Below are 26,080 nucleotides of genomic sequence, written 5' to 3'. Positions count from 1 at the left end.
AATAAAATGTCACAGGGCGAGAGAATAAAATGTCACAGGGAGAAGGAATAAAATGTCACAGGGAGAAGGGAATAAAATGTCACAGGGAGAAGGGAATAAAATGTCACAGTGAGAGGGAATGAAATGTCACAGGGAGAAGGAAATAAAATGTCACAGGGAGAAGGGAATAAAATTTCACAGGGAGAAGGGAATAAAATGTCACAGTGAGAGGGAATGAAATGTCACAGGGAGAAGGAAATAAAATGTCACAGGGGTAAGGAAATATAATGTCACAGGGAGAATGAAATAAAATATTACAGGGAGATGGAATAAAATTTCACAGGGAGAGGGAATAAAAAATCACATGGAGAGGGAATAAAATGTCACAAGGGAGTGGGAATAAAATGTCACGGGGAGAGGGAATGAAATGACACAGGGAGAAGGGAATAAAATATCCCAAGGAGAGGGTATAAGATGTAACAGGGGGAGGGAAAGAAATGTCACAGGAAGAAGGGAAAGATATGTCACAGGAGGAGGGAATGAATTGTCACAGGGAGAAGGGAATAATATGTCACAGGAAGAGGGAATAAATCGTCACAGGGAGAGGGAATGAAATGTCACAGGGAGAAGGGAATAAAATGTCACAGGGAGAGGGAATAAAAAATCAAAGGGAGTGTGAATAAAATGTCACAGGGAGAAGGGAATAAAAAGTCACAGGAAGAGGCAATAAAATTTCACAGGGAGAGGGAATAAAATGTCACAGGGAGAAGGGAATAAAATGTTACAGGAAGAGGGAATAAAATGTCACCGGGAGAAGGGAATAAAATGTCACAGTGCGAGAGAATAAAATGTCAGAGGGAGAAGGAATAAAATGTCACAGGGAGAAGGGAATAAAATGTCACAGGGAGAAGGGAATAAAATGTCACAGGGAGAGGGAAGGAAATGTCACTGGGAGAAGGAAATAAAATGTCACAGGGAGAAGGGAATAAAATGTCACAGGGAGAAGGGAATAAAATGTCACAGGGAGAGGGAAATAAAATGTCACAGGGAGAAGGGAATATAATGTCACAGGGAGAATGAAATAAAATATTACAGGGAGATGGAATAAAATTTCACAGGGAGAGGGAATAAAAAATCACATGGAGAGGGAATAAAATGTCACAGGGAGTGGGAATAAAATGTCACGGGGAGAGGGAATGAAATGACACAGGGAGAAGGGAATAAAATATCCCAAGGAGAGGGTATAAGATGTAACAGGGGGAGGGAAAGAAATGTCACAGGAAGAAGGGAAAGAAATGTCACAGGAGGAGGGAATGAATTGTCACAGGGAGAAGGATATAAAATGTCACAGGAAGAGGGAATAAAACGTCACAGGGAGAGGGAATGAAATGTCACAGTGAGAAGGGAATAAAATGTCACTAGGAGATGGGAATAAAATGTCAAAGGGAGTGGGAATAAAATATCACAGGGAGAAGGAAATAAAATATCACAGGGAGAGGGAATAAAAAATCACAGCGAGAGGGAATAGAATGTCACAGGGAGAAGGGAATAAAAAGTCACAGGAAGAGGGAATAATATTTAACAGCGAGAGGGAATAAAATGTCTCGGGGATAGAGAATGAAATGTCAAAGGGAGAGGGAATAAAATGTCACAGGGAGAAGGGAATAAAATGTCACAGGGCGAGAGAATAAAATGTCACAGGGAGAAGGAATAAAATGTCACAGGGAGAAGGGAATTAAATGTCACAGGGTGAGAGAATAAAATGTCACAGGGAGAAGGAATAAAATGTCACAGGGAGACGGGAATAAAATGTCACAGGGAGAAGAGAATAAAATGTCACAGGGAGAGGGAATGAAATGTCACAGGGAGAAGGAAATAAAATGTCACAGGGAGAAGGGAATAAAATGTCACAGGGAGAATGAAATAAAATATTACAGGGGGATGGAATAAAATTTCACAGGGAGAGGGAATAAAAAATCACAGGGAGAGGGAATAAAATGTCACAGGGACTGGGAATAAAATGTCACGGGGAGACGGAATGAAATGACACAGGGAGAAGGGAATAAAATATCCCAAGGAGAGGGAATAAGATGTCACTGGGGGAGGGAATGAAATGTCACAGGTAGAAGGGAAAGAAATGTCACAGGAGGAGGGAATGAATTGTCACAGGGAGAAGGGAATAAAATGTCACAGGAAGAGGGAATAAAACGTCACAGGGAGAGGGAATGAAATGTCACAGGGAGAAGGAAATAAAATGTCACAGGTAGAAGGGAATAAAATGTCACATGGAGAATGAAATAAAATATTACAGGGAGATGGAATAAAATTTCACAGGGAGAGGGAATAAAAAATCACAGGGAGAGGGAATAAAATGTCACGGGGAGAGGGAATGAAACGACACATGGAGAAGGGAATAAAATATCCCAAGGAGAGGGAATAAGATGTCACAGGGGGAGGGAATGAAATGTCAAAGGTAGAAGGGAAAGAAATGTCACAGGAGGAGGGAATGAATTGTCACAGGGAGAAGGGAATAAAATGTCACAGGAAGAGGGAATAAAACGTCACAGGGTGAGGGAATGAAATGTCACAGTGAGAAGGGAATAAAATGTCACTAGGAGATGGGAATAAAATGTCAAAGGGAGTGGGAATAAAATGTCACAGGGAGAAGGAAATAAAATATCACAGGGAGAAGGAATATAATTTCACAGGGAGAGTGAATAAAAAATCACAGCGAGAGGGAATAAAATGTCACAGGGAGAAGGGAATAAAAAGTCATAGGAAGAGGGAATAATATTTAACAGCGAGAGGGAATAAAATGTCACGGTGATAGAGAATGAAATGTCAAAGGGGGAGGGAATGAAATGTCACATGGAGAGGGAATGAAATGTCACAGGGAGAAGGGAATGAAATGACACAGGGAGAAGGGAATAAAATATCCCAAGGAGGGGGAATAAGATGTCACTGGGGGAGGGAATGAAATGTCACAGGTAGAAGGGAAAGAAATGTCACAGGAGGAGGGAATGAATTGTCACAGGGAGAAGGGAATAAAATGTCACAGGGAGAGGGAATAAAACGTCACAGGGTGAGGGAATGAAATGTCACAGTGAGAAGGGAATAAAATGTCACTAGGAGATGGGAATAAAATGTCAAAGGGAGTGGGAATAAAATGTCACAGGGAGAAGGAAATAAAATATCACAGGGAGAAGGAATAAAATTTCACAGGGAGAGGGAATAAAAAATCACAGCGAGAGGGAATAAAATGTCACAGGGAGAAGGGAATAAAAAGTCACAGGAAGAGGGAATAATATTTAACAGCGAGAGGGAATAAAATGTTACGGGGATTGAGAATGAAATGTCAAAGGGGGAGGGAATGAAATGTCACAGGGAGAGGGAATGAAATGTCACAGGGAGAAGGGAATAAAATGTCACAGGGAGAGGGAATAAAAAATCAAAGGGAGTGTGAATAAAATGTCACAGGGAGAAGGGAATAAAAAGTCACAGGAAGAGGCAATAAAATTTCACAGGGAGAGGGAATAAATTGTCACGGGGAGATGGAATAAAATGTCACAGGGAGAAGGGAATAAACTGTCACAGGGAGAGGGAATAAAATGTCACAGCGAGAGGGAATAAAATGTCACAGGGAGAAGGGAATAAAAAGTCAGATGGAGAGGGAATAAAATGTCACAGGGAGAAGGGAATAAAATGTTACAGGAAGAGGGAATAAAATGTCACAGGGAGAAGGGAATAAAATGTCACAGTGCGAGAGAATAAAATGTCACAGGGAGAAGGAATAAAATGTCACAGGGAGAAGGGAATAAAATGTCACAGGGAGAAGGGAATAAAATGTCACAGGGAGAGGAAAGGAAATGTCACAGGGAGAAGGAAATAAAATGTCACAGGGAGAAGGGAATAAAATATCACAGGGAGAAGGGAATAAAATGTCACAGGGAGAGGGAAATAAAATGTCACAGTGAGAAGGGAATATAATGTCACAGGGAGAATGAAATAAAATATTACAGGGAGATGGAATAAAATTTCACAGGGAGAGGGAATAAAAAATCACATGGAGAGGGAATAAAATGTCACAGGGAGTGGGAATAAAATGTCACGGGGAGAGGGAATGAAATGACACAGGGAGAAGGGAATAAAATATCCCAAGGAGAGGGTATAAGATGTAACAGGGGGAGGGAAAGAAATGTCACAGGAAGAAGGGAAAGAAATGTCACAGGAGGAGGGAATGAATTGTCACAGGGAGAAGGATATAAAATGTCACAGGAAGAGGGAATAAAACGTCACAGGGAGAGGGAATGAAATGTCACAGTGAGAAGGGAATAAAATGTCACTAGGAGATGTGAATAAAATGTCAAAGGGAGTGGGAATAAAATATCACAGGGAGAAGGAAATAAAATATCACAGGGAGAGGGAATAAAAAATCACAGCGAGAGGGAATAGAATGTCACAGGGAGAAGGGAATAAAATGTTACAGGGAGAAGGGAATAAAATGTCACAGGGCGAGAGAATAAAATGTCACAGGGAGAAGGAATAAAATGTCACAGGGAGAAGGGAATAAAATGTCACAGGGAGAAGGGAATCAAATGTCACAGGGAGAGGCAATGAAATGTCACAGGGAGAAGGGAATAAAATGTCACAGGGCGAGAGAATAAAATGTCACAGGGAGAAGGAATAAAATGTCACAGGGAGAAGGGAATAAAATGTCACAGGGAGAAGGGAATCAAATGTCACAGGGAGAGGCAATGAAATGTCACAGGGAGAAGGAAATAAAATGTCACAGGGAGAAGTGAATAAAATGTCACAGGGAGAATGAAATAAAATATTACAGGGAGATGGAATAAAATTTCACAGGGAGAGGGAATAAAAAATCACAGGGATAGGGAATAAAATGTCACGGGGAGAGGGAATGAAACGACACAGGGAGAAGGGAATAAAATATCCCAAGGAGACGGAATAAGATGTCACAGGGGGAGGGAATAAAATGTCACAGGTAGAAGGGAAAGAAATGTCACAGGAGGTGGGAATGAATTGTCAAAGGGAGAAGGGAATAAAATGTCACAGGGAGAATGAACTAAAATATTACAGGGAGATGTAATAAAATTTGACATGGAGAGGGAATAAAAAATCACAGGGAGTGGGAATAAAATGTCACTGGGAGAGGGAATGAAACGACACAGGGAGAAGGGAATAAAATATTCCAAGGAGAGGGAATAAGATGTCACAGGGAGAAGGGAAAGAAATGTCATAGGAGGAGGGAATGAATTGTCACAGGGAGAAGGGAATAAAATGTCACAGAAAGAGGGAATAAAACGTCACAGGGAGAGGGAATGAAATGTCACAGTGAGAAGGGAATAAAATGTCACAGGGAGAAGGAAATAAAATATCACAGGGAAGAGGAATAAAATGTCACAGGGAGAGGGAATAAAAAATCAAAGGGAGTGGGAATAAAATGTCACAGGGAGAAGGGAATAAAAAGTCACAGGAAGAGGGAATAAAATTTCACAGGGAGAAGGGAATAAAATGTCACAGGGCGAGAGAATAAAATGTCACAGGGAGAAGGAATAAAATGTCACAGGGAGAAGGGAATAAAATGTCACAGGGAGAAGGGAATAAAATGTAATAGGGAGAGGGAATGAAATGTCACAGGGAGAAGGAAATAAAATGTCACAGGTAGAAGGGAATAAAATGTCACAGGGAGAATGAAATAAAATATTACAGGGAGATGGAATAAAATTTCACAGGGAGAGGGAATAAAAAATCACAGGGAGAGGGAATAAAATGTCACAGGGAGTGGGAATAAAATGTCACGGGGAGAGGGAATGAAATGACACAGGGAGAAGGGAATAAAATATCCCAAGGAGAGGGAATAAGATGTCACAGGGGGAGGGAATGAAATGTCACAGGTAGAAGGGAAATAAATGTCACAGGAAGAGGGAATGAATTGTCACAGGGAGAAGGGAATAAAATGTCACAGGAAGAGGGAATAAAACGTCACAGGGAGAGGGAATGAAATGTCACAGTGAGAAGGAATAAAATTTCACAGGGAGAGGGAATAAAAAATCACAGCGAGGGGGAATAATATGTCACAGGGAGAAGGGAATAAAAAGTCACAGGAAGAGGGAATAACATTTAACAGAGAGAGGGAATAAAATGTCACGTGGATAGAGAATGAAATGTCAAAGGGGGAGGGAATAAAATGTCACAGGGAGAGGGAATGAAATTTCACAGGGAGAAGGGAATAAAATGTCACAGGGAGAAGAGAGTAAACTGTCACAGGGAGAGGGAATAAAATGTCACAGGGAGAGGGAATAAAATGTCACAGGGAGAAGGGAATAAAATGTCACAGGGAGAGGGAATAAAATGTCACGGAGAAGGGAATAAAATGTTACAGGAAGAGGGAATAAAATGTCACAGGGAGAAGGGAATAAAATGTCACAGGGCGAGAGAATAAAATGTCACAGGGAGCAGGAATAAAATGTCACAGGGAGAAGGGAATAAAATGTCACAGGGACAAAGGAATAAAATGTCACAGGGAGAAGGAAATAAAATGTCACAGGGAGAAGGGAATAAAATGTCACAGGGAGAATGAAATAAAATATTACAGGGAGATGGAATAAAATTTCACAGGGAGAGGGAATAAAAAATCACAGGGAGAGGGAATAAAATGTCACGGGGAGAGGGAATGAAACGACACATGGAGAAGGGAATAAAATATCCCAAGGAGAGGGAATAAGATGTCACAGGGGGAGGGAATGAAATGTCAAAGGTAGAAGGGAAAGAAATGTCACAGGAGGAGGGAATGAATTGTCACAGGGAGAAGGGAATAAAATGTCACAGGGAGAATGAAATAAAATATTACAGGGAGATGGAATAAAATTTCACAGGGAGAGGGAATAAAAAATCACAGGAAGTGGGAATAAAATGTCACGGGGAGAGGGAATGAAACAACACAGGGAGAAGGGAATAAAATATCCCAAGGAGAGGGAATAAGATGTCACAGGGGGAGGGAATGAAAAGTCACAGGTAGAAGGGAAAGAAATGTCACAGGAGGAGGGAATGAATTGTCACAGGGAGAAGGGAATAAAATGTCACAGGGAGAGGGAATAAAACGTCACAGGGTGAGGGAATGAAATGTCACAGTGAGAAGGGAATAAAATGTCACTAGGAGATGAAAATAAAATGTCAAAGGGAGTGGGAATAAAATGTCACAGGGAGAAGGAAATAAAATATCACAGGGAGAAGGAATAAAATTTCACAGGGAGAGGGAATAAAAAATCACAGCGAGAGGGAATAAAATGTCACAGGGAGAAGGGAATAAAAAGTCACAGGAAGAGGGAATAATATTTAACAGCGAGAGGGAATAAAATGTCACGGGGATAGAGAATGAAATGTCAAAGGGGGAGGGAATGAAATGTCACAGGGAGAGGGAATGAAATGTCACAGGGAGAAGGGAATAAAATGTCACAGGGAGAGGGAATAAAAAATCAAAGGGAGTGTGAATAAAATGTCACAGGGAGAAGGGAATAAAAAGTCACAGGAAGAGGCAATAAAATTTCACAGGGAGAGGGAATAAATTGTCACGGGGAGATGGAATAAAATGTCACAGGGAGAAGGGAATAAACTGTCACAGGGAGAGGGAATAAAATGTCACAGCGAGAGGGAATAAAATGTCACAGGGAGAAGGGAATAAAATGTCACATGGAGAGGGAATAAAATGTCACAGGGAGAAGGGAATAAAATGTTACAGGAAGAGGGAATAAAATGTCACAGTGCGAGAGAATAAAATGTCACAGGGAGAAGGAATAAAATGTCACAGGGAGAAGGGAATAAAATGTCACAGGGAGAAGGGAATAAAATGTCACAGGGAGAGGGATGGAAATGTCACAGGGAGAAGGAAATAAAATGTCACAGGGAGAAGGGAATAAAATGTCACAGGGAGAAGGGAATAAAATGTCACAGGGAGAGGGAAATAAAATGTCACAGGGAGAAGGGAATATAATGTCACAGGGAGAATGAAATAAAATATTACAGGGAGATGGAATAAAATTTCACAGGGAGAGGGAATAAAAAATCACAGGGAGTGGGAATAAAATGTCACGGGGAGAGGGAATGAAATGTCACAGGAAGAAGGGAAAGAAATGTCACAGGAGGAGGGAATGAATTGTCACAGGGAGAAGGATATAAAATGTCACAGGAAGAGGGAATAAAACGTCACAGGGAGAGGGAATGAAATGTCACAGTGAGAAGGGAATAAAATGTCACTAGGAGATGTGAATAAAATGTCAAAGGGAGTGGGAATAAAATATCACAGGGAGAAGGAAATAAAATATCACAGGGAGAGGGAATAAAAAATCACAGCGAGAGGGAATAGAATGTCACAGGGAGAAGGGAATAAAAAGTCACAGGAAGAGGGAATAATATTTAACAGCGAGAGGGAATAAAATGTCTCGGGGATAGAGAATGAAATGTCAAAGGGAGAGGGAATAAAATGTCACAGGGCGAGAGAATAAAATGTCACAGGGAGAAGGAATAAAATGTCACAGGGAGAAGGGAATAAAATGTCACAGGGCGAGAGAATAAAATGTCACAGGGAGAAGGAATAAAATGTCACAGGGAGACGGGAATAAAATGTCACAGGGAGAAGAGAATAAAATGTCACAGGGAGAGGGAATGAAATGTCACAGGGAGAAGGAAATAAAATGTCACAGGGAGAAGGGAATGAAATGTCACAGGGAGAATGAAATAAAATATTACAGGGAGATGGAATAAAATTTCACAGGGCGAGGGAATAAAAAATCACAGGGAGAGGGAATAAAATGTCACAGGGGGTGGGAATAAAATGTCACGGGGAGACGGAATGAAATGACACAGGGAGAAGGGAATAAAATATCCCAAGGAGGGGGAATAAGATGTCACTGGGGGAGGGAATGAAATGTCACAGGTAGAAGGGAAAGAAATGTCACAGGAGGAGGGAATGAATTGTCACAGGGAGAAGGGAATAAAATGTCACAGGGAGAGGGAATAAAACGTCACAGGGTGAGGGAATGAAATGTCACAGTGAGAAGGGAATAAAATGTCACTAGGAGATGGGAATAAAATGTCAAAGGGAGTGGGAATAAAATGTCACAGGGAGAAGGAAATAAAATATCACAGGGAGAAGGAATAAAATTTCACAGGGAGAGGGAATAAAAAATCACAGCGAGAGGGAATAAAATGTCACAGGGAGAAGGGAATAAAAAGTCACAGGAAGAGGGAATAATATTTAACAGCGAGAGGGAATAAAATGTTACGGGGATAGAGAATGAAATGTCAAAGGGGGAGGGAATGAAATGTCACAGGGAGAGGGAATGAAATGTCACAGGGAGAAGGGAATAAAATGTCACAGGGAGAGGGAATAAAAAATCAAAGGGAGTGTGAATAAAATGTCACAGGGAGAAGGGAATAAAAAGTCACAGGAAGAGGCAATAAAATTTCACAGGGAGAGGGAATAAATTGTCACGGGGAGATGGAATAAAATGTCACAGGGAGAAGGGAATAAACTGTCACAGGGAGAGGGAATAAAATGTCACAGCGAGAGGGAATAAAATGTCACAGGGAGAAGGGAATAAAATGTCACATGGAGAGGGAATAAAATGTCACAGGGAGAAGGGAATAAAATGTTACAGGAAGAGGGAATAAAATGTCACCGGGAGAAGGGAATAAAATGTCACAGTGCGAGAGAATAAAATGTCACAGGGAGAAGGAATAAAATGTCACAGGGAGAAGGGAATAAAATGTCACAGGGAGAAGGGAATAAAATGTCACAGGGAGAGGAAAGGAAATGTCACAGGGAGAAGGAAATAAAATGTCACAGGGAGAAGGGAATAAAATGTCACAGGGAGAAGGGAATAAAATGTCACAGGGAGAGGGAAATAAAATGTCACAGTGAGAAGGGAATATAATGTCACAGGGAGAATGAAATAAAATATTACAGGGAGATGGAATAAAATTTCACAGGGAGAGGGAATAAAAAATCACATGGAGAGGGAATAAAATGTCACAGGGAGTTGGAATAAAATGTCACGGGGAGAGGGAATGAAATGACACAGGGAGAAGGGAATAAAATATCCCAAGGAGAGGGTATAAGATGTAACAGGGGGAGGGAAAGAAATGTCACAGGAAGAAGGGAAAGAAATGTCACAGGAGGAGGGAATGAATTGTCACAGGGAGAAGGATATAAAATTTCACAGCGAGAGGGAATAAAATGTCACAGGGAGAGGGAATAAAAAATCAAAGGGAGTGTGAATAAAATGTCACAGGGAGAAGGGAATAAAAAGTCACAGGAAGAGGCAATAAAATTTCACAGGGAGAGGGAATAAATTGTCACAGGGAGAGGGAATAAAAAGTCACAGGAAGAGGCAATAAAATGTCACAGGGAGAAGGGAATAAACTGTCACAGGGAGAGGGAATAAAATGTCACAGCGAGAGGGAATAAAATGTCACAGGGAGAAGGGAATAAAATGTCACATGGAGAGGGAATAAAATGTCACAGGGAGAAGGGAATAAAATGTTACAGGAAGAGGGAATAAAATGTCACAGTGCGAGAGAATAAAATGTCACAGGGAGAAGGAATAAAATGTCACAGGGAGAAGGGAATAAAATGTCACAGGGAGAAGGGAATAAAATGTCACAGGGAGAGGGATGGAAATGTCACAGGGAGAAGGAAATAAAATGTCACAGGGAGAAGGGAATAAAATGTCACAGGGAGAAGGGAATAAAATGTCACAGGGAGAGGGAAATAAAATGTCACAGGGAGAAGGGAATATAATGTCACAGGGAGAATGAAATAAAATATTACAGGGAGATGGAATAAAATTTCACAGGGAGAGGGAATAAAAAATCACAGGGAGTGGGAATAAAATGTCACGGGGAGAGGGAATGAAATGTCACAGGAAGAAGGGAAAGAAATGTCACAGGAGGAGGGAATGAATTGTCACAGGGAGAAGGATATAAAATGTCACAGGAAGAGGGAATAAAACGTCACAGGGAGAGGGAATGAAATGTCACAGTGAGAAGGGAATAAAATGTCACTAGGAGATGTGAATAAAATGTCAAAGGGAGTGGGAATAAAATATCACAGGGAGAAGGAAATAAAATATCACAGGGAGAGGGAATAAAAAATCACAGCGAGAGGGAATAGAATGTCACAGGGAGAAGGGAATAAAAAGTCACAGGAAGAGGGAATAATATTTAACAGCGAGAGGGAATAAAATGTCTCGGGGATAGAGAATGAAATGTCAAAGGGAGAGGGAATAAAATGTCACAGGGAGAAGGGAATAAAATGTCACAGGGCGAGAGAATAAAATGTCACAGGGAGAAGGAATAAAATGTCACAGGGAGAAGGGAATAAAATGTCACAGGGCGAGAGAATAAAATGTCACAGGGAGAAGGAATAAAATGTCACAGGGAGACGGGAATAAAATGTCACAGGGAGAAGAGAATAAAATGTCACAGGGAGAGGGAATGAAATGTCACAGGGAGAAGGAAATAAAATGTCACAGGGAGAAGGGAATAAAATGTCACAGGGAGAATGAAATAAAATATTACAGGGAGATGGAATAAAATTTCACAGGGAGAGGGAATAAAAAATCACAGGGAGAGGGAATAAAATGTCACAGGGAGTGGGAATAAAATGTCACGGGGAGACGGAATGAAATGACACAGGGAGAAGGGAATAAAATATCCCAAGGAGGGGGAATAAGATGTCACTGGGGGAGGGAATGAAATGTCACAGGTAGAAGGGAAAGAAATGTCACAGGAGGAGGGAATGAATTGTCACAGGGTGAAGGGAATAAAATGTCACAGGGAGAGGGAATAAAACGTCACAGGGTGAGGGAATGAAATGTCACAGTGAGAAGGGAATAAAATGTCACTAGGAGATGGGAATAAAATGTCAAAGGGAGTGGGAATAAAATGTCACAGGGAGAAGGAAATAAAATATCACAGGGAGAAGGAATAAAATTTCACAGGGAGAGGGAATAAAAAATCACAGCGAGAGGGAATAAAATGTCACAGGGAGAAGGGAATAAAAAGTCACAGGAAGAGGGAATAATATTTAACAGCGAGAGGGAATAAAATGTTACGGGGATAGAGAATGAAATGTCAAAGGGGGAGGGAATGAAATGTCACAGGGAGAGGGAATGAAATGTCACAGGGAGAAGGGAATAAAATGTCACAGGGAGAGGGAATAAAAAATCAAAGGGAGTGTGAATAAAATGTCACAGGGAGAAGGGAATAAAAAGTCACAGGAAGAGGCAATAAAATTTCACAGGGAGAGGGAATAAATTGTCACGGGGAGATGGAATAAAATGTCACAGGGAGAAGGGAATAAACTGTCACAGGGAGAGGGAATAAAATGTCACAGCGAGAGGGAATAAAATGTCACAGGGAGAAGGGAATAAAATGTCACATGGAGAGGGAATAAAATGTCACAGGGAGAAGGGAATAAAATGTTACAGGAAGAGGGAATAAAATGTCACCGGGAGAAGGGAATAAAATGTCACAGTGCGAGAGAATAAAATGTCACAGGGAGAAGGAATAAAATGTCACAGGGAGAAGGGAATAAAATGTCACAGGGAGAAGGGAATAAAATGTCACAGGGAGAGGGAAATAAAATGTCACAGTGAGAAGGGAATATAATGTCACAGGGAGAATGAAATAAAATATTACAGGGAGATGGAATAAAATTTCACAGGGAGAGGGAATAAAAAATCACATGGAGAGGGAATAAAATGTCACAGGGAGAAGGAAATAAAATGTCACAGGGAGAAGGGAATAAAATGTCACAGGGAGAAGGGAATAAAATGTCACAGGGAGAGGGAAATAAAATGTCACAGTGAGAAGGGAATATAATGTCACAGGGAGAATGAAATAAAATATTACAGGGAGATGGAATAAAATTTCACAGGGAGAGGGAATAAAAAATCACATGGAGAGGGAATAAAATGTCACAGGGAGTGGGAATAAAATGTCACGGGGAGAGGGAATGAAATGACACAGGGAGAAGGGAATAAAATATCCCAAGGAGAGGGCATAAGATGTAACAGGGGGAGGGAAAGAAATGTCACAGGAAGAAGGGAAAGAAATGTCACAGGAGGAGGGAATGAATTGTCACAGGGAGAAGGATATAAAATGTCACAGGAAGAGGGAATAAAACGTCACAGGGAGAGGGAATGAAATGTCACAGTGAGAAGGGAATAAAATGTCACTAGGAGATGGGAATAAAATGTCAAAGGGAGTGGGAATAAAATATCACAGGGAGAAGGAAATAAAATATCACAGGGAGAGGGAATAAAAAATCACAGCGAGAGGGAATAGAATGTCACAGGGAGAAGGGAATAAAAAGTCACAGGAAGAGGGAATAATATTTAACAGCGAGAGGGAATAAAATGTCTCGGGGATAGAGAATGAAATGTCAAAGGGAGAGGGAATAAAATGTCACAGGGAGAAGGGAATAAAATGTCACAGGGAGAAGGAATAAAATGTCACAGGGAGAAGGGAATAAAATGTCACAGGGCGAGAGAATAAAATGTCACAGGGAGAAGGAATAAAATGGCACAGGGAGACGGGAATAAAATGTCACAGGGAGAAGAGAATAAAATGTCACAGGGAGAGGGAATGAAATGTCACAGGGAGAAGGAAATAAAATGTCACAGGGAGAAGGGAATAAAATGTCACAGGGAGAATGAAATAAAATATTACAGGGAGATGGAATAAAATTTCACAGGGAGAGGGAATAAAAAAATCACAGGGAGAGGGAATAAAATGTCACAGGGAGTGGGAATAAAATGTCACGGGGAGACGGAATGAAATGACACAGGGAGAAGGGAATAAAATATCCCAAGGAGAGGGAATAAGATGTCACTGGGGGAGGGAATGAAATGTCACAGGTAGAAGGGAAAGAAATGTCACAGGAGGAGGGAATGAATTGTCACAGGGAGAAGGGAATAAAATGTCACAGGAAGAGGGAATAAAACGTCACAGGGAGAGGGAATGAAATGTCACAGGGAGAAGGAAATAAAATGTCACAGGGAGAAGGGAATAAAATGTCACATGGAGAATGAAATAAAATATTACAGGGAGATGGAATAAAATTTCACAGGGAGAGGGAATAAAAAATCACAGGGAGAGGGAATAAAATGTCACGGGGAGAGGGAATGAAACGACACATGGAGAAGGGAATAAAATATCCCAAGGAGAGGGAATAAGATGTCACAGGGGGAGGGAATGAAATGTCAAAGGTAGAAGGGAAAGAAATGTCACAGGAGGAGGGAATGAATTGTCACAGGGAAAAGGGAATAAAATGTCACAGGAAGAGGGAATAAAACGTCACAGGGTGAGGGAATTAAATGTCACAGTGAGAAGGGAATAAAATGTCACTAGGAGATGGGAATAAAATGTCAAAGGGAGTGGGAATAAAATGTCACAGGGAGAAGGAAATAAAATATCACAGGGAGAAGGAATATAATTTCACAGGGAGAGGGAATAAAAAATCACAGCGAGAGGGAATAAAATGTCACAGGGAGAAGGGAATAAAAAGTCATAGGAAGAGGGAATAATATTTAACAGCGAGAGGGAATAAAATGTCACGGTGATAGAGAATGAAATGTCAAAGGGGGAGGGAATGAAATGTCACATGGAGAGGGAATGAAATGTCACAGGGAGAAGGGAATAAAATGTCACAGGGAGAGGGAATAAAAAAATCAAAGGGAGTGGGAATAAAATGTCACAGGGAGAAGGGAATAAACTGTCACAGGGAGAGGGAATAAAATGTCACAGCGAGAGGGAATAAAATGTCACAGGGAGAAGGGAATAAAATGTCACATGGAGAGGGAATAAAATGTCACAGGGAGAAGGGAATAAAATGTTACAGGAAGAGGGAATAAAATGTCACAGGGAGAAGGGAATAAAATATCACAGGGAGAAGGAATGAAATTTCACAGCGAGAGGGAATAAAAAATCACAGCGAGAGGGAATAAAATGTCACAGGGAGAAGGGAATAAAAATTCACAGGAAGAGGGAATAATATTTAACAGCGAGAGGGAATAAAATGTCACGGGGATAGAGAATGAAATGTCAAAGGGGGAGGGAATGAAATGTCACAGGGAGAGGGCATGAAATGTCACAGGGAGAAGGGAATAAAATGTCACAGGGAGAAGGGAATAAAATGTCACAGGGAGAAGGGAATAAACTGTCACAGGTAGAGGGAATAAAATGTCACAGGGAGAAGGAATAAAATGTCACAGGGAGAAGGGAATAAAATGTCACAGGGAGAGGGAATAAAATGTCACGGAGAAGGGAATAAAATGTTACAGGAAGAGGGAATAAAATGTCACAGGGAGAAGGGAATAAAATGTCACAGGGCGAGAGAATAAAATGTCACAGGGAGAAGGAATAAAATGTCACAGGGAGAAGGGAATAAAATGTCACAGGGAGAAGGGAATAAAATGTCACAGGGAGAATGAAATAAAATATTACAGGGAGATGTAATAAAATTTCACATGGAGAGGGAATAAAAAATCACAGGGAGTGGGAATAAAATGTCACGGGGAGAGGGAATGAAACGACACAGGGAGAAGGGAATAAAATATCCCAAGGAGAGGGAATAAGATGTCACAGGGGGAGGGAATGAAATGTCACAGGTAGAAGGGAAAAAAATGTCACAGGAAGAGGGAATGAATTGTCACAGGGAGAAGGGAATAAAATGTCACAGGAAGAGGGAATAAAACGTCACAGGGAGAGGGAATGAAATGTCACAGTGAGAAGGGAATAAAATGTCACTAGGAGATGGGAATAAAATGTCAAAGGGAGTGGGAATAAAATGTCACAGGGAGAAGGAGATAAAATATCACAGGGAGAAGGAATAAAATTTCACAGGGAGAGGGAATAAAAAATCACAGCGAGAGGGAATAAAATGTCACAGGGAGAAGGGAATAAAAAGTCACAGGAAGAGGGAATAATATTTAACAGCGAGAGGGAATAAAATGTCACGGGGATAGAGAATGAAATGTCAAAGGGGGAGGGAATGAAATGTCACAGGGAGAGGGAATGAAATGTCACAGGGTGAGGGAATGAAATGTCACAGGGAGAAGGGAATAAAATGTCACAGGGAGAAGGGAATAAAATGTCACAGGGAGAAGGGAATAAACTGTCACAGGGAGACGGAATAAAATGTCACAGGGAGAGGGAATAAAATGTCACAGATAGAAGGGAAAAAAATGTCACAGGAAGAAGGGAATAAAATGTCACAGGGAGAAGGGAATAAAATGTCACAGGGAGAAGGGAATAAACTGTCACAGGGAGACGGAATAAAATGTCACAGAGAGAAGGGAATAAAATGTCACAGGGAGAAGGGAATAAAATGTCACAGGGAGAAGGGAATAAAATGTCACAGGGAGAAGGGAATAAAATGTAACAGGGAGAAGGGAATAAACTGTCACAGGGAGACGGAATAAAATGTCACAGGGAGAGGGAATAAAATGTCACAGGGAGAAGGGAAAAAAATGTCACAGGGAGAGGGAATAAAATGTCACAGGGAGAAGGGAAAGAAATGTCATAGGAGGAGGGAATGAATTGTCACAGGGAGAAGGGAATAAAATGTCACAGGAAGAGGGAATAAAACGTCACAGGGAGAGGGAATGAAATGTCACAGTGAGAAGGGAATAAAATTTCACAGGGAGAAGGAAATAAAATATCACAGGGAAGAGGAATAAAATGTCACAGTGAGAGGGAATAAAAAATCAAAGGGAGTGGGAATAAAATGTCACAGGGAGAAGGGAATAAAAAGTCACAGGAAGAGGGAATAAAATGTCACAGGGAGAAGGGAATAAAATGTCACAGGGCGAGAGAATAAAATGTCACAGGGAGAAGGAATAAAATGTCACAGGGAGAGGGAATAAAATGTCACAGGGAGAAGGGAATAAAATGTCACAGGGAGAGGGAATAAAATGTCACGGAGAAGGGAATAAAATGTTACATGAAGAGGGAATAAAATGTCACAGGGAGAAGGGAATAAAATGTCACAGGGCGAGAGAATAAAATGTCACAGGGAGAAGGAATAAAATGTCACAGGGAGAAGGGAATAAAATGTCACAGGGAGAAGGGAATAAAATGTCACAGTGAGAGGGAATGAAATGTCACAGGGAGAAGGAAATAAAATGTCACAGGGAGAAGGGAATAAAATTTCACAGGGAGAAGGGAATAAAATGTCACAGTGAGAGGGAATGAAATGTCACAGGGAGAAGGAAATAAAATGTCACAGGGGTAAGGAAATATAATGTCACAGGGAGAATGAAATAAAATATTACAGGGAGATGGAATAAAATTTCACAGGGAGAGGGAATAAAAAATCACATGGAGAGGGAATAAAATGTCACAAGGGAGTGGGAATAAAATGTCACGGGGAGAGGGAATGAAATGACACAGGGAGAAGGGAATAAAATATCCCAAGGAGAGGGTATAAGATGTAACAGGGGGAGGGAAAGAAATGTCACAGGAAGAAGGGAAAGATATGTCACAGGAGGAGGGAATGAATTGTCACAGGGAGAAGGGAATAAAATGTCACAGGAAGAGGGAATAAATCGTCACAGGGAGAGGGAATGAAATGTCACAGGGAGAAGGGAATAAAATGTCACAGGGAGAGGGAATAAAAAATCAAAGGGAGTGTGAATAAAATGTCACAGGGAGAAGGGAATAAAAAGTCACAGGAAGAGGCAATAAAATTTCACAGGGAGAGGGAATAAAATGTCACAGGGAGAAGGGAATAAAATGTTACAGGAAGAGGGAATAAAATGTCACCGGGAGAAGGGAATAAAATGTCACAGTGCGAGAGAATAAAATGTCAGAGGGAGAAGGAATAAAATGTCACAGGGAGAAGGGAATAAAATGTCACAGGGAGAAGGGAATAAAATGTCACAGGGAGAGGGAAGGAAATGTCACAGGGAGAAGGAAATAAAATGTCACAGGGAGAAGGGAATAAAATGTCACAGGGAGAAGGGAATAAAATGTCACAGGGAGAGGGAAATAAAATGTCACAGGGAGAAGGGAATATAATGTCACAGGGAGAATGAAATAAAATATTACAGGGAGATGGAATAAAATTTCACAGGGAGAGGGAATAAAAAATCACATGGAGAGGGAATAAAATGTCACAGGGAGTGGGAATAAAATGTCACGGGGAGAGGGAATGAAATGACACAGGGAGAAGGGAATAAAATATCCCAAGGAGAGGGTATAAGATGTAACAGGGGGAGGGAAAGAAATGTCACAGGAAGAAGGGAAAGAAATGTCACAGGAGGAGGGAATGAATTGTCACAGGGAGAAGGATATAAAATGTCACAGGAAGAGGGAATAAAACGTCACAGGGAGAGGGAATGAAATGTCACAGTGAGAAGGGAATAAAATGTCACTAGGAGATGGGAATAAAATGTCAAAGGGAGTGGGAATAAAATATCACAGGGAGAAGGAAATAAAATATCACAGGGAGAGGGAATAAAAAATCACAGCGAGAGGGAATAGAATGTCACAGGGAGAAGGGAATAAAAAGTCACAGGAAGAGGGAATAATATTTAACAGCGAGAGGGAATAAAATGTCTCGGGGATAGAGAATGAAATGTCAAAGGGAGAGGGAATAAAATGTCACAGGGAGAAGGGAATAAAATGTCACAGGGCGAGAGAATAAAATGTCACAGGGAGAAGGAATAAAATGTCACAGGGAGAAGGGAATTAAATGTCACAGGGTGAGAGAATAAAATGTCACAGGGAGAAGGAATAAAATGTCACAGGGAGACGGGAATAAAATGTCACAGGGAGAAGAGAATAAAATGTCACAGGGAGAGGGAATGAAATGTCACAGGGAGAAGGAAATAAAATGTCACAGGGAGAAGGGAATAAAATGTCACAGGGAGAATGAAATAAAATATTACAGGGGGATGGAATAAAATTTCACAGGGAGAGGGAATAAAAAATCACAGGGAGAGGGAATAAAATGTCACAGGGACTGGGAATAAAATGTCACGGGGAGACGGAATGAAATGACACAGGGAGAAGGGAATAAAATATCCCAAGGAGAGGGAATAAGATGTCACTGGGGGAGGGAATGAAATGTCACAGGTAGAAGGGAAAGAAATGTCACAGGAGGAGGGAATGAATTGTCACAGGGAGAAGGGAATAAAATGTCACAGGAAGAGGGAATAAAACGTCACAGGGAGAGGGAATGAAATGTCACAGGGAGAAGGAAATAAAATGTCACAGGGAGAAGGGAATAAAATGTCACATGGAGAATGAAATAAAATATTACAGGGAGATGGAATAAAATTTCACAGGGAGAGGGAATAAAAAATCACAGGGAGAGGGAATAAAATGTCACGGGGAGAGGGAATGAAACGACACATGGAGAAGGGAATAAAATATCCCAAGGAGAGGGAATAAGATGTCACAGGGGGAGGGAATGAAATGTCAAAGGTAGAAGGGAAAGAAATGTCACAGGAGGAGGGAATGAATTGTCACAGGGAGAAGGGAATAAAATGTCACAGGAAGAGGGAATAAAACGTCACAGGGTGAGGGAATGAAATGTCACAGTGAGAAGGGAATAAAATGTCACTAGGAGATGGGAATAAAATGTCAAAGGGAGTGGGAATAAAATGTCACAGGGAGAAGGAAATAAAATATCACAGGGAGAAGGAATATAATTTCACAGGGAGAGTGAATAAAAAATCACAGCGAGAGGGAATAAAATGTCACAGGGAGAAGGGAATAAAAAGTCATAGGAAGAGGGAATAATATTTAACAGCGAGAGGGAATAAAATGTCACGGTGATAGAGAATGAAATGTCAAAGGGGGAGGGAATGAAATGTCACATGGAGAGGGAATGAAATGTCACAGGGAGAAGGGAATGAAATGACACAGGGAGAAGGGAATAAAATATCCCAAGGAGGGGGAATAAGATGTCACTGGGGGAGGGAATGAAATGTCACAGGTAGAAGGGAAAGAAATGTCACAGGAGGAGGGAATGAATTGTCACAGGGAGAAGGGAATAAAATGTCACAGGGAGAGGGAATAAAACGTCACAGGGTGAGGGAATGAAATGTCACAGTGAGAAGGGAATAAAATGTCACTAGGAGATGGGAATAAAATGTCAAAGGGAGTGGGAATAAAATGTCACAGGGAGAAGGAAATAAAATATCACAGGGAGAAGGAATAAAATTTCACAGGGAGAGGGAATAAAAAATCACAGCGAGAGGGAATAAAATGTCACAGGGAGAAGGGAATAAAAAGTCACAGGAAGAGGGAATAATATTTAACAGCGAGAGGGAATAAAATGTTACGGGGATAGAGAATGAAATGTCAAAGGGGGAGGGAATGAAATGTCACAGGGAGAGGGAATGAAATGTCACAGGGAGAAGGGAATAAAATGTCACAGGGAGAGGGAATAAAAAATCAAAGGGAGTGTGAATAAAATGTCACAGGGAGAAGGGAATAAAAAGTCACAGGAAGAGGCAATAAAATTTCACAGGGAGAGGGAATAAATTGTCACGGGGAGATGGAATAAAATGTCACAGGGAGAAGGGAATAAACTGTCACAGGGAGAGGGAATAAAATGTCACAGCGAGAGGGAATAAAATGTCACAGGGAGAAGGGAATAAAATGTCACATGGAGAGGGAATAAAATGTCACAGGGAGAAGGGAATAAAATGTTACAGGAAGAGGGAATAAAATGTCACCGGGAGAAGGGAATAAAATGTCACAGTGCGAGAGAATAAAATGTCACAGGGAGAAGGAATAAAATGTCACAGGGAGAAGGGAATAAAATGTCACAGGGAGAAGGGAATAAAATGTCACAGGGAGAGGAAAGGAAATGTCACAGGGAGAAGGAAATAAAATGTCACAGGGAGAAGGGAATAAAATGTCACAGGGAGAAGGGAATAAAATGTCACAGGGAGAGGGAAATAAAATGTCACAGTGAGAAGGGAATATAATGTCACAGGGAGAATGAAATAAAATATTACAGGGAGATGGAATAAAATTTCACAGGGAGAGGGAATAAAAAATCACATGGAGAGGGAATAAAATGTCACAGGGAGTGGGAATAAAATGTCACGGGGAGAGGGAATGAAATGACACAGGGAGAAGGGAATAAAATATCCCAAGGAGAGGGTATAAGATGTAACAGGGGGAGGGAAAGAAATGTCACAGGAAGAAGGGAAAGAAATGTCACAGGAGGAGGGAATGAATTGTCACAGGGAGAAGGATATAAAATGTCACAGGAAGAGGGAATAAAACGTCACAGGGAGAGGGAATGAAATGTCACAGTGAGAAGGGAATAAAATGTCACTAGGAGATGTGAATAAAATGTCAAAGGGAGTGGGAATAAAATATCACAGGGAGAAGGAAATAAAATATCACAGGGAGAGGGAATAAAAAATCACAGCGAGAGGGAATAGAATGTCACAGGGAGAAGGGAATAAAAAGTCACAGGAAGAGGGAATAATATTTAACAGCGAGAGGGAATAAAATGTCTCGGGGATAGAGAATGAAATGTCAAAGGGAGAGGGAATAAAATGTCACAGGGAGAAGGGAATAAAATGTCACAGGGAGAAGGAATAAAATGTCACAGGGAGAAGGGAATAAAATGTCACAGGGCGAGAGAATAAAATGTCACAGGGAGAAGGAATAAAATGGCACAGGGAGACGGGAATAAAATGTCACAGGGAGAAGAGAATAAAATGTCACAGGGAGAGGGAATGAAATGTCACAGGGAGAAGGAAATAAAATGTCACAGGGAGAAGGGAATAAAATGTCACAGGGAGAATGAAATAAAATATTACAGGGAGATGGAATAAAATTTCACAGGGAGAGGGAATAAAAAATCACAGGGAGAGGGAATAAAATGTCACAGGGAGTGGGAATAAAATGTCACGGGGAGACGGAATGAAATGACACAGGGAGAAGGGAATAAAATATCCCAAGGAGAGGGAATAAGATGTCACTGGGGGAGGGAATGAAATGTCACAGGTAGAAGGGAAAGAAATGTCACAGGAGGAGGGAATGAATTGTCACAGGGAGAAGGGAATAAAATGTCACAGGAAGAGGGAATAAAACGTCACAGGGAGAGGGAATGAAATGTCACAGGGAGAAGGAAATAAAATGTCACAGGGAGAAGGGAATAAAATGTCACATGGAGAATGAAATAAAATATTACAGGGAGATGGAATAAAATTTCACAGGGAGAGGGAATAAAAAATCACAGGGAGAGGGAATAAAATGTCACGGGGAGAGGGAATGAAACGACACATGGAGAAGGGAATAAAATATCCCAAGGAGAGGGAATAAGATGTCACAGGGGGAGGGAATGAAATGTCAAAGGTAGAAGGGAAAGAAATGTCACAGGAGGAGGGAATGAATTGTCACAGGGAAAAGGGAATAAAATGTCACAGGAAGAGGGAATAAAACGTCACAGGGTGAGGGAATGAAATGTCACAGTGAGAAGGGAATAAAATGTCACTAGGAGATGGGAATAAAATGTCAAAGGGAGTGGGAATAAAATGTCACAGGGAGAAGGAAATAAAATATCACAGGGAGAAGGAATATAATTTCACAGGGAGAGGGAATAAAAAATCACAGCGAGAGGGAATAAAATGTCACAGGGAGAAGGGAATAAAAAGTCATAGGAAGAGGGAATAATATTTAACAGCGAGAGGGAATAAAATGTCACGGTGATAGAGAATGAAATGTCAAAGGGGGAGGGAATGAAATGTCACATGGAGAGGGAATGAAATGTCACAGGGAGAAGGGAATAAAATGTCACAGGGAGAGGGAATAAAAAAATCAAAGGGAGTGGGAATAAAATGTCACAGGGAGAAGGGAATAAACTGTCACAGGGAGAGGGAATAAAATGTCACAGCGAGAGGGAATAAAATGTCACAGGGAGAAGGGAATAAAATGTCACATGGAGAGGGAATAAAATGTCACAGGGAGAAGGGAATAAAATGTTACAGGAAGAGGGAATAAAATGTCACAGGGAGAAGGGAATAAAATATCACAGGGAGAAGGAATGAAATTTCACAGCGAGAGGGAATAAAAAATCACAGCGAGAGGGAATAAAATGTCACAGGGAGAAGGGAATAAAAATTCACAGGAAGAGGGAATAATATTTAACAGCGAGAGGGAATAAAATGTCACGGGGATAGAGAATGAAATGTCAAAGGGGGAGGGAATGAAATGTCACAGGGAGAGGGCATGAAATGTCACAGGGAGAAGGGAATAAAATGTCAAAGGGAGAAGGGAATAAAATGTCACAGGAAGAGGGAATAAAACGTCACAGGGAGAGGGAATGAAATGTCACAGGGAGAAGGAAATAAAATGTCACAGGGAGAAGGGAATAAAATGTCACATGGAGAATGAAATAAAATATTACAGGGAGATGGAATAAAATTTCACAGGGAGAGGGAATAAAAAATCACAGGGAGAGGGAATAAAATGTCACGGGGAGAGGGAATGAAACGACACATGGAGAAGGGAATAAAATATCCCAAGGAGAGGGAATAAGATGTCACAGGGGGAGGGAATGAAATGTCAAAGGTAGAAGGGAAAGAAATGTCACAGGAGGAGGGAATGAATTGTCACAGGGAGAAGGGAATAAAATGTCACAGGAAGAGGGAATAAAACGTCACAGGGTGAGGGAATGAAATGTCACAGTGAGAAGGGAATAAAATGTCACTAGGAGATGGGAATAAAATGTCAAAGGGAGTGGGAATAAAATGTCACAGGGAGAAGGAAATAAAATATCACAGGGAGAAGGAATATAATTTCACAGGGAGAGTGAATAAAAAATCACAGCGAGAGGGAATAAAATGTCACAGGGAGAAGGGAATAAAAAGTCATAGGAAGAGGGAATAATATTTAACAGCGAGAGGGAATAAAATGTCACGGAGATAGAGAATGAAATGTCAAAGGGGGAGGGAATGAAATGTCACATGGAGAGGGAATGAAATGTCACAGGGAGAAGGGAATGAAATGACACAGGGAGAAGGGAATAAAATATCCCAAGGAGGGGGAATAAGATGTCACTGGGGGAGGGAATGAAATGTCACAGGTAGAAGGGAAAGAAATGTCACAGGAGGAGGGAATGAATTGTCACAGGGAGAAGGGAATAAAATGTCACAGGGAGAGGGAATAAAACGTCACAGGGTGAGGGAATGAAATGTCACAGTGAGAAGGGAATAAAATGTCACTAGGAGATGGGAATAAAATGTCAAAGGGAGTGGGAATAAAATGTCACAGGGAGAAGGAAATAAAATATCACAGGGAGAAGGAATAAAATTTCACAGGGAGAGGGAATAAAAAATCACAGCGAGAGGGAATAAAATGTCACAGGGAGAAGGGAATAAAAAGTCACAGGAAGAGGGAATAATATTTAACAGCGAGAGGGAATAAAATGTTACGGGGATAGAGAATGAAATGTCAAAGGGGGAGGGAATGAAATGTCACAGGGAGAGGGAATGAAATGTCACAGGGAGAAGGGAATAAAATGTCACAGGGAGAGGGAATAAAAAATCAAAGGGAGTGTGAATAAAATGTCACAGGGAGAAGGGAATAAAAAGTCACAGGAAGAGGCAATAAAATTTCACAGGGAGAGGGAATAAATTGTCACGGGGAGATGGAATAAAATGTCACAGGGAGAAGGGAATAAACTGTCACAGGGAGAGCGAATAAAATGTCACAGCGAGAGGGAATAAAATGTCACAGGGAGAAGGGAATAAAATGTCACATGGAGAGGGAATAAAATGTCACAGGGAGAAGGGAATAAAATGTTACAGGAAGAGGGAATAAAATGTCACCGGGAGAAGGGAATAAAATGTCACAGTGCGAGAGAATAAAATGTCACAGGGAGAAGGAATAAAATGTCACAGGGAGAAGGGAATAAAATGTCACAGGGAGAAGGGAATAAAATGTCACAGGGAGAGGAAAGGAAATGTCACAGGGAGAAGGAAATAAAATGTCACAGGGAGAAGGGAATAAAATGTCACAGGGAGAAGGGAATAAAATGTCACAGGGAGAGGGAAATAAAATGTCACAGTGAGAAGGGAATATAATGTCACAGGGAGAATGAAATAAAATATTACAGGGAGATGGAATAAAATTTCACAGGGAGAGGGAATAAAAAATCACATGGAGAGGGAATAAAATGTCACAGGGAGTGGGAATAAAATGTCACGGGGAGAGGGAATGAAATGACACAGGGAGAAGGGAATAAAATATCCCAAGGAGAGGGTATAAGATGTAACAGGGGGAGGGAAAGAAATGTCACAGGAAGAAGGGAAAGAAATGTCACAGGAGGAGGGAATGAATTGTCACAGGGAGAAGGATATAAAATGTCACAGGAAGAGGGAATAAAACGTCACAGGGAGAGGGAATGAAATGTCACAGTGAGAAGGGAATAAAATGTCACTAGGAGATGGGAATAAAATGTCAAAGGGAGTGGGAATAAAATATCACAGGGAGAAGGAAATAAAATATCACAGGGAGAGGGAATAAAAAATCACAGCGAGAGGGAATAGAATGTCACAGGGAGAAGGGAATAAAAAGTCACAGGAAGAGGGAATAATATTTAACAGCGAGAGGGAATAAAATGTCTCGGGGATAGAGAATGAAATGTCAAAGGGAGAGGGAATAAAATGTCACAGGGAGAAGGGAATAAAATGTCACAGGGAGAAGGAATAAAATGTCACAGGGAGAAGGGAATAAAATGTCACAGGGCGAGAGAATAAAATGTCACAGGGAGAAGGAATAAAATGGCACAGGGAGACGGGAATAAAATGTCACAGGGAGAAGAGAATAAAATGTCACAGGGAGAGGGAATGAAATGTCACAGGGAGAAGGAAATAAAATGTCACAGGGAGAAGGGAATAAAATGTCACAGGGAGAATGAAATAAAATATTACAGGGAGATGGAATAAAATTTCACAGGGAGAGGGAATAAAAAATCACAGGGAGAGGGAATAAAATGTCACAGGGAGTGGGAATAAAATGTCACGGGGAGACGGAATGAAAT

Source organism: Narcine bancroftii, chromosome 2 (genome assembly GCF_036971445.1).
Source record: "Narcine bancroftii isolate sNarBan1 chromosome 2, sNarBan1.hap1, whole genome shotgun sequence".
Classification (NCBI taxonomy): domain Eukaryota; kingdom Metazoa; phylum Chordata; class Chondrichthyes; order Torpediniformes; family Narcinidae; genus Narcine; species Narcine bancroftii.
Note: the sequence above shows the minus strand (reverse complement) of the source record.